The sequence below is a fragment of the Oncorhynchus gorbuscha genome, unplaced genomic scaffold (genome assembly GCF_021184085.1).
Source record: "Oncorhynchus gorbuscha isolate QuinsamMale2020 ecotype Even-year unplaced genomic scaffold, OgorEven_v1.0 Un_scaffold_2325, whole genome shotgun sequence".
Classification (NCBI taxonomy): Eukaryota; Metazoa; Chordata; class Actinopteri; order Salmoniformes; family Salmonidae; genus Oncorhynchus; species Oncorhynchus gorbuscha.
The window spans coordinates 67,835-77,249 of NW_025746871.1; the positions used below are offsets into that span (position 1 = coordinate 67,835).

Here is a 9,415-nt window from a genome sequence, read left to right on the forward strand (position 1 = left end):
AGGCATCAGTCACACTGTAGTTGGCTGAGTGATAATCTGGGTTATATCACAGGCATCAGTCACACTGTAGTTGGCTGAGTGATAATCTGGATTATCACAGGCATCAGTCACACTCTAGTTGGCTGAGTGATAATCTGGGTTATATTACCAGCATCAGTCACAATGTAGTTGGCTGAGTGATAATCTGGGTTATATTACCGGCATCAGTCACACTGTAGTTGGCTGAGTGATAATCTGGGTTAGATTACAGGCATCAGTCACAGTTAGAAGATTCCTCTTGAGAGGACAGCTAGTTGCTAACCAGTCACTGTTCAGGTCACCCAGAAAATAGACCTCTCTGTTTACATCACACACCTTATTGCACCTCATTGCAACACATGTTATCCACATACTGACTGTTGGCACTTGGCCTGTAGCAGAACCCCAAAGAAGAGTTTAGTCGAGGCAGGGGAACCTGTAGCCAGTCGCTTTGGATAAAAGCGTCTGCTAAATGGCATATATTATTATTATTATTCCTTCAACAGCATTTGACATCAGATCCTTTTCTAAGCGTAACAGGAAGTAGCAGCTGTTGTCTCTGAATATAAACAACTACACCTCCACCATAGGCATTCCTGTCTTCTCTGTAGATGTTACATTATATCCCTGTATTGCTACTGCTGTATCATCAAAATAATTATCTGAGTCAGTTTCAGATGGCCAGTATACGAATGTTATCCGATATTAGCAAGTTATTGAATTCAAGAACCTTATTTCTAAGGGTACATATATTAATATGGGCTATTCTTAGCCCTTTCCTGGGTAGCTAAACATTGTTTTGTCAATAGTTTTACTCGTCTCGAAGCCACAGATTAATGGTGTTTCTCAATAGTCTTGACTAGACCTAATCTAGGACACACAGATTAAGGGTGTTTCTCAATAGTCTTGACTAGACCCTCGTCTCGAAGCCACAGGTTAATGGTGTTTCTCAATAGTCTTGACTAGACCCTCGTCTAGGACCCACAGATTAATGGTGTTTCTCAATAGTCTTGACTAGACCCTCGTCTAGGACCCACAGATTAAGGGTGTTTCTCAATAGTCTTGACTAGACCCTCGTCTAGGACCCACAGATTAAGGGTGTTTCTCAATAGTCTTGACTAGACCCTCGTCTAGGACCCACAGATTAAGGGTGTTTCTCAATAGTCTTGACTAGACCCTCGTCTAGGACCCACAGATTAAGGGTGTTTCTCAATAGTCTTGACTAGACCCTAGTTTAGGACCCACAGATTAAGGGTGTTTCTCAATAGTCTTGACTAGACCTAGTCTAGGACCCACAGATTAAGGGTGTTTCTCAATAGTCTTGACTAGACCCTCGTCTAGGACCCACAGATTAAGGGTGTTTCTCAATAGTCTTGACTAGACCTAGTCTAGGACCCACAGATTAAGGGTGTTTCTCAATAGTCTTGACTAGACCCTAGTCTAGGCCTTTGATCAAGTGAGGAGACAATGACATAACAGATTTTCAGCATCATCTCTCACGGCCGCAATTCATGGATCAGGTAAACGTTTCCCAAGTCGCCACGGTTACCGAGCCATTCTTTATGCCCAGGGAACTATCCTTGAGTCCAGTTTAAATAACTGACTCAAGGACAATACCACACACACACACACACACACACAAACACACCCACATACAAACACACCCACACACACACACACACACCTAGCGCCAGACAGTCTGGGATATGTGAGTCTATATTGTGATTGTTATCTGTCTTGGTTATTATAGTGGTTCTGATTGAATCATTATTGCATCATGGATGTGAGTGTAAAAAATAAGTATTTTACCCGTGTGTGTGTGTGTGTGTGCCCGTGTGTGTGTGTGTGTGTGTGTGTGTGCACGTGTGTTTTTGTGTGTGTGTGTGTGTGTGTGTGTGTGTGTGTGTGTGTGTGTGTGTGTGTGTGTGTGTGTGTGCCCGTGTGTGCGTGTGTCGTCGGCCATTCCTTGAGCTCAGCAGGTGTGTGTGTGTTGTAGAATGTATTTTTTATTACGTGCTTTACGTCATCACGTCCTGTAGTCCACCTGATCACCCGCAGCAGTTTTAAAACAACCCACAGACATCATTACACCGGAGAGACAAGGCAGAGAGAGAGAGTGGGTGTGTGTGTGGGTGAGGTTATATGCAGAGCAGAAGAGGTGGTGGGAGGGCTTGGAGAGGGCAGCAAGAAGATTAAACACACATTCACATCCTCATGAGAGGGGGGAGGCAGTTGTGTCCCCCCCAGTGAGGTGACCTTTTGTTCAGCTGAGGGCTCAACCGGGTTCCTAGACACACACACATACTTGCCACACACACAGCACACACACACACACACAGACACGCACACACACACACACACACTCCCAGTCCCAGTGGGGTAATTAGTGATTAATAAGTAGCAACATGCCCCAGTAGATATGATAAAGGTCAGACTGATCATCTACTCTCTATCCTGATACTCTACTGGCTCCACCCTGGGGACTGGGTGTGTGTGTGTGTGTGTGTGTGTGTGTGTGTGTGTGTGTGTGTGTGTGTGTGTGTGTGTGTGTGTGTGTGTGTGTGTGTGTGTGTGTGTGTGTGTGTGTGTGTGTGTGTGTGTGCTGTGTAAGCATAGCGATACATCCAACTCTTTAGTGATGGTGATATGTTTGACATGCCAGCCATGTAGCCTCCTACCCTGAGAGAAGGATGGACACCTGGAGGATAAACAACACCAACAGACAGACCTGGAGGATAAACAACACCAACAGACAGACAGAGACCTAGAGGATAAACAACACCAACAGACTGAATACCTGGAGGATAAACAACACCAACAGACAGAGACCAGAAGAATAAACAACTAACAGACAGACAGAGACCTGGAGGATAAACAACACCAACAGACAGACAGAGACCTGGAGGATAAACAACACCAACAGAAGAGACCTGGAGGATAAACAACACCAACAGACACCTGGAGGATAAACAACACCAACAGACAGACCTGGAGGATAAACAACACCAACAGACAGAGACCTGGAGGATAAACAAACACCAACAGATAAACAACACCAACAGACAGAGACCTGGAGACCAACAGACAGAGAGAGGATAAACAACACCAACAGACAGAGACAGATAAACAACACCAACAGACAGAGACCTGGAGGATAAACAACACCAACAGACAACAGACCTGGAGGATAAACAACACCAACAGACCAGGAGGATAAACAACACCAACAGACAGACCAGGATAAACAACACCAACAGACAGACCTGGAGGATAAACAACACCAACAGACAGAAGCCTGGAGGATAAACAACACCAACAGACAGACAGAGACCTGGAGGATAAACAACACCAACAGACAGATGGACACCTGGAGGATAAACAACACCAACAGACAGAGACCTAAACAACACCAACAGACAGATGGACACCTGGAGGATAAACAACACCAACAGACAGAGACCTGGAGGATAAACAACAGACCAGAACAGATAAACAACACCAACAGACAGATGGACCTGGAGGATAAACAACACCAACAGACAGAGACCTGGAGATAAACAACACCAACAGACAGAGACCTGGAGGATAAACAACACCAACAGACAGACAGACAGAGACCTGGAGGATAAAAACAACACCAAAACAACACCAACAACAGACAGACACCTGGAGGATAAACAACACCAACAGACAGACAGAGACCTGGAGGATAAACAACACAACAGACAGACAGAGACCTGGAGGATAAACAACACCAACAGACAGAGACCTGGAGGATAAACAACACCAACAGACAGACAAAGACCTAGAGGATAAACAACACCAACAGACAGAGACCTGGAGGATAAACAACACCAACAGACAGAGACCTGGAGGATAAACAACACCAACAAACAGAGACCTGGAGGATAAACAACACCAACAGACAGACAGAGACCTGGAGGATAAACAACACCAACAGACAGAGACCTGGAGGATAAACAACACCAACAGACAGAGGCCTGGAGGATAAACAACACCAACAGACAGACAAAGACCTAGAGGATAAACAACACAACAGACAGAGACCTGGAGGATAAACAACACCAACAGACAGAGGCCTGGAGGATAAACAACACCAACAGACAGAGACCTGGAGGATAAACAACACCAACAGACAGAGACCTGGAGGATAAACAACACCAACAGACAGAGGCCTGGAGGATAAACAACACCAACAGACAGATGGAGACCTGGAGGATAAACAACACCAACAGACAGAGACCTGGAGGATAAACAACACCAACAGACAGATGGAGACCTGGAGGATAAACAACACCAACAGACAGGGACCTGGAGGATAAACAACACCAACAAACAGAGACCTGGAGGATAAACAACACCAACAGACAGAGACCTGGAGGATAAACAACACCAACAGACAAAGACCTAGAGGATAAACAACACCAACAGACAGACAGAGACCTGGAGGATAAACAACACCAACAGACAGACAGAGACCTGGAGGATAAACAACACCAACAGACAAAGACCTAGAGGATAAACAACACCAACAGACAGAGACCTGGAGGATAAACAACACCAACAGACAGACAGAGACCTGGAGGATAAACAACACCAACAGACAGACAGAGACCTGGAGGATAAACAACACCAACCTGACCTGGTCTCTGTCTGTCTGTCTCTCTCCTCTGTTCTCTCCAATGCAATTCTCTCTCCCTATCGATCTCCTTCCCCATTAGTTAAGCTACCTGCTTGAACCCCCTCTCTGTCTCTCTACACCTCTCCCTCCTCTCCTCACCTCTCTCTCTCCCTCATCTCTCCCCCTCTCTGTCTCTCTGTCTCTCTCTCCCTCCTCCTCTCTCTCCCTCCTCTCTCCCCCCTCTCTGTCTCTCTGTCTCTCTCTCCCTCACCTCCTCTCTCTCCCTCCCCTCCCTCTCTCTCCCTCCCCTCCTCTCTCTCCCTGTCCTCCTCCCTCTCTCCCTCCTCTCTCTCTCCCTCCTCTCTCTCTCTCCCTCCTCTCTCTCCCTCCCCTCGTCTCTCTCCCTTCACTCATCTACTCCCTTCACTCAGTAAGATATTGGAGGGTAATTGTGAGTAGACAAATATGGGAGTACATGGAAAAGAATGATCTTATTACAGCCAATCAGCATGCTTATCACAAAAACCATTGCACTACCACTGCATTGGTCGACATGACCGACCAGTGGCTCAATGCTACGGATAATGACAGGTTTGTGGGCGTATTCTTTTTAGATTTTACTGCAGCATTTGATTTAGTGGATCATGAGATAATTTTGACAAAAATGTAATGCATTATGGTTTTAAGGAGGTAGCATTGAATTGGGTACAGTCATATCTAACTGACAGGAAACAGTCCACCTGTATCAACGGTTAGTTTTCTTCCTCATGCTTTAAACTGTGGAATACCGCAGGGCAGTTGCCTTGGACCACTTCTTAATTAAATATATACCAATGACCTTCCTTATGCCTTATCTGAAACTCAAGCTACTATATTTGCAGATGATACAACAATTTATACAGCAAGACAATAGGTTCAACAGGTACGGCAAGCTTTACAAGGAGATTTGGAGAATATCAGGGAGTGGGTTTGCCGGAACAAACTTGTTTTAAATACCAAGAAAACCAAAGTTATGTTGGTCTGTTCCACTAAGAAAAGGCCAACATAGCATGGATACAATTAAGTATCAGTACAAACTGAGGAAGTGTCAGAAACCAAACTCCCGAGAGTGCAGCTAGACAACTGAGGAAGTGGCAGAAACCAAACTACTAGGAGTTCTCTCTCTCTCCTCTCTCCCAAAAGAGACACCTGTTTGAACCCTCTCTCTCTCTCTCTCTGTCTCTCTCTCTGTCTTTCTCTCCCTGACTCTCTAACTCCCCTCTCTCACTCCCCTCTCTCCCTCCTCTCTCTCTCTCCCCTCTCTCTCCCTCCCCTCCCACCTCCCCTCTCCCTCTCCTCCTCTCCCTCCCCTCCTCTCCCCTCTCTCCCCCTCCCCAATAGTGACACCTGTTTGAACTATCTCTCTCTCTCTCCAAAGGGCGGTATGGAGAGAGGTCCTAGCAGCAGCCAGGTGTGGAACCCCTCCTCTGTTATCTGTATGGACAGAGCAGAGCCCCCCCTGCTGACCTGGTGGTCCACCTGCAGGTCTGGGATGGGGAGAGGAGGAAAACATCAGTCCACTGGAGAGGAGTGGCCACCATACAGGACCCTCGGCTGTTTCAAGGTAACAATGATTTACACCTATTTGAATACATTCAGTACCATACAGGACGCTTGGCTGTTTCAAGGTAACGATGATTTACATTTTTGCTATAATAGGCATTTGTAAAACAGACCTATTTGAATACATCCAGTACCAGTCAAAAGATTGGACACACCTACTCATTCTTTATTTTTTTAAACTATATTCTACATTGTAGAATAATAGTGAAGACATTCAAACGATTTAATAACACATATGGAATAATGCAGTCACCAAAAAACTGTTAAACAAATCAAAATATTATTTATGTTGAGATTCTTCAAAGTAGCCACCCTTTGCCTTGATGACAGCTCTTGGCATTCTCTCAACCAACGTCATGCGGTAGTCACCTGGAATGCATTTCAATTAACAGGTGTGTCTTGTTAGAAGTTAATTTGGGGAATTTCTTTCCTTCTGAGCCAATCAGTTGTGTTGTGACAAGGTAGGGTACTCAGTAGAAGTCGAATGATTGTGATTTTTCAACACCGATACCGATTATTGGAGGATCAAAAAAAGCCGATACCGATTTATCGGCCAATATAATAATTGTAATAATGACAATTACAACAATACTAAATGAACAATGGACACATTTATTTTAACTTAATATAATACATAAATAAAATCAATTTATTCTCAAATAAATAATGAATCATGCTCAATTTGGTTTAAATCATGCAAAAACACAGTGTTGGAGGAGAAAGTAAAAGTGCAATATGTGCCATGTAAAAAAAGCTAACGTTTAAGTTCCTTGCTCAGAACATAAGAACATATGAAAGCTGGGTGGTTCAACATTCCCAGTTCTTCAATATTCCCAGTTCCCAGTTCTTCAATATTCCCAGTTCTTCAATATTCCCAGTTCTTCAATATTCCCAGTTCTTCAATATTCCTAGTTATTCAATATTCCCAGTTCTTCAATATTCCCAGTTCCCAGTTCTTCAATATTCCTAGTTATTCAATATTCCCAGTTCTTCAATATTCCCAGTTCCCAGTTCTTCAATATTCCCAGTTAAGAAGTTTTAGGTTGAAGTTATTCTAGGAATATGACGCGTCGACTATTTCTCTCTCTACCATTTGTATTTCATAGACCTTTGACTATTGGATGTTCTAATAGGCACTTTAGTATTGCCAGCCTAATCTCTGGAGTTGATAGGCTTGAAGTCATTAACAGCTGTGGTTCAAGCATTGCCAAGAGCTGCTGGCAAACGCAGTAAAGTTTGAATTTTTTACGAGCCTGCTGCTGCCTACCACCACTCAGTCAGACTGCTCTATCAAATATCAAATCATAGACTTAATTATAATATAATAAACACAGAAATACGTGCCTTTGGTCATTAATATGGTAAAATCCAGAAACGATCATTTTCAAAAACAAAATGTTTATTCTTTCAGTGAAATACGGAACCGTTTCGTATTTTATCAAACGGGTGGCATCCCTAAGTCTAAATATTGCTGTTACATTGCACAACCTTCAATGTTATGTCATAACTATGTAAAATTCTGGCAAATTAGTTGGCAATGAGCCAGGCGGCCCAAACTGTTGCATATACCCTGACTCTGAGTGCAATGAACGCAAGAGAAGTGACAGTAGTTAACTAGTGTAAAGAGACTTGCTTGGGCCAAGAAACACGAGCAATGGACATTAGATCAGTGGATATCTGTCCTTGGGTCTGATGAGTCCAAATTGGAAATTTTGGTTCCAACCACCGTGTCTTTGTCAGACCTGGAGTAGGTGAACGGATGATCTCTGCATGTGTGTTTCCCACCGTGAAGCATGGAGGAGGAGGTATGGGGTGCTTTGCAAGTGACACTGTGATTTATTTAGAATTCAAGGCACACTTAACCAGCATGGCTACCACAGCATTCTGCAGTGATAAACCATCCCATCTAGTTTGTGCTTAGTGGGAATATAATTTATTTTTCAACAGGACAATGAACCAACACATCCAGGCTGTGTAAGGGCTATTTGACCAAGAAAGAGAGTGATAGAGGGCTGCATCAGATGACCTGGCCTCCACAATCACCTGACCTCATCTCAAGTGAGATGGTTTGGGATGAGTTGGACCGTAGAGTGAAGGAAAAGCAGCCAACAAGTGCTCAGCATACGTGGGAACTCCTTCAAAACTGGTTGGAAAAGCATTCCAGGTGACGACACCATGAAGCTGGTTGAGAGAATGCCAAGAATGTTCAAAGCTGTCATCAAGGCAAAAGGATGGCTACTTTGAATGATCTAAAATATATATGGACTTGTTTAACACTTGCTTGGTTACTACATGATTCCATATGTGTTATTTCATAGTTTGGATGTGTAGAAGAACGTTAAAATAAAGTAAAACGCTTGAATGAGTAGGTGTGTCCAACATTTTGACTGGTGGACTGTATAACTAGAATTATAGTATATTTCTAATGTTTGAATACATAGACTATGGTTGATTGCACTGGCCAAGTAACTATGAGTATAATGACTTGGTTTTTACTATCGAGTCTCCCTCCTTCCTTTCCGATCTCTCCCTCTCTCCTCTCTTTCTTCCCTCCATCGCACCCTCCCCTCTTCTCTCCACAGGTCGATGCCTGACTTACTGGCTACAGGCGTGTGACTGACAGCTCGAGTGTCGGCGGCATGCTCTCGCGCTGTCCTGCTGTCAGTCACTCTGGAGATGGGTTCTGCGCCAAGGCGACCGGAGCAGCAACAGCTGAAAGGTAGACTTATACAGATTTCTTCGTTTATATAATGTCTGTTTTGGGCTGTTGTTTCTGGTTTACTTTTTTGTTGTCTATTTAATTGTAGGGTTTATGTTTAAAAAAAAATTATTTAAATCGAAGACAAGAGGCTACTTTTGCTTTTGGTTCGTCTCTACCTGGCTGCTTTTATTGAGCACATACTGTCATGTGGAACGTGTTTCTAGTCGCCGCTGTGTTGGACCCTGTAAACCAATCAAAGGTGCGCGTTGGGCTACGTCATTCTGTTCACATTGCATTGTATTGATTATTGATCAGTGGTCTGTAATTGCTTGGTTATTGTCTAGACATTCTATCTCGTGTGTAATGTAACGGGTGTCATCCGTGTATTCATTGTGTCGTTCAATCGATCATTTCTCTAAAGTACCTTAAAGCACTTTCCTGTACGAGGACAG

The 9,415-nt window shown here is 43.8% G+C and overlaps 1 long non-coding RNA gene across 1 annotated transcript; it reads left to right on the forward strand.

Annotated features, from left to right (window-relative positions):
* Positions 1 to 4,633: 4,633 nt before the first annotated feature.
* LOC124025649 lies at positions 4,634 to 8,971 on the forward strand. Its single transcript, XR_006837209.1, has 3 exons — positions 4,634 to 4,684; positions 6,078 to 6,263; positions 8,845 to 8,971. It is a non-coding gene; the product is annotated as an uncharacterized LOC124025649 (long non-coding RNA).
* Positions 8,972 to 9,415: the final 444 nt, after the last annotated feature.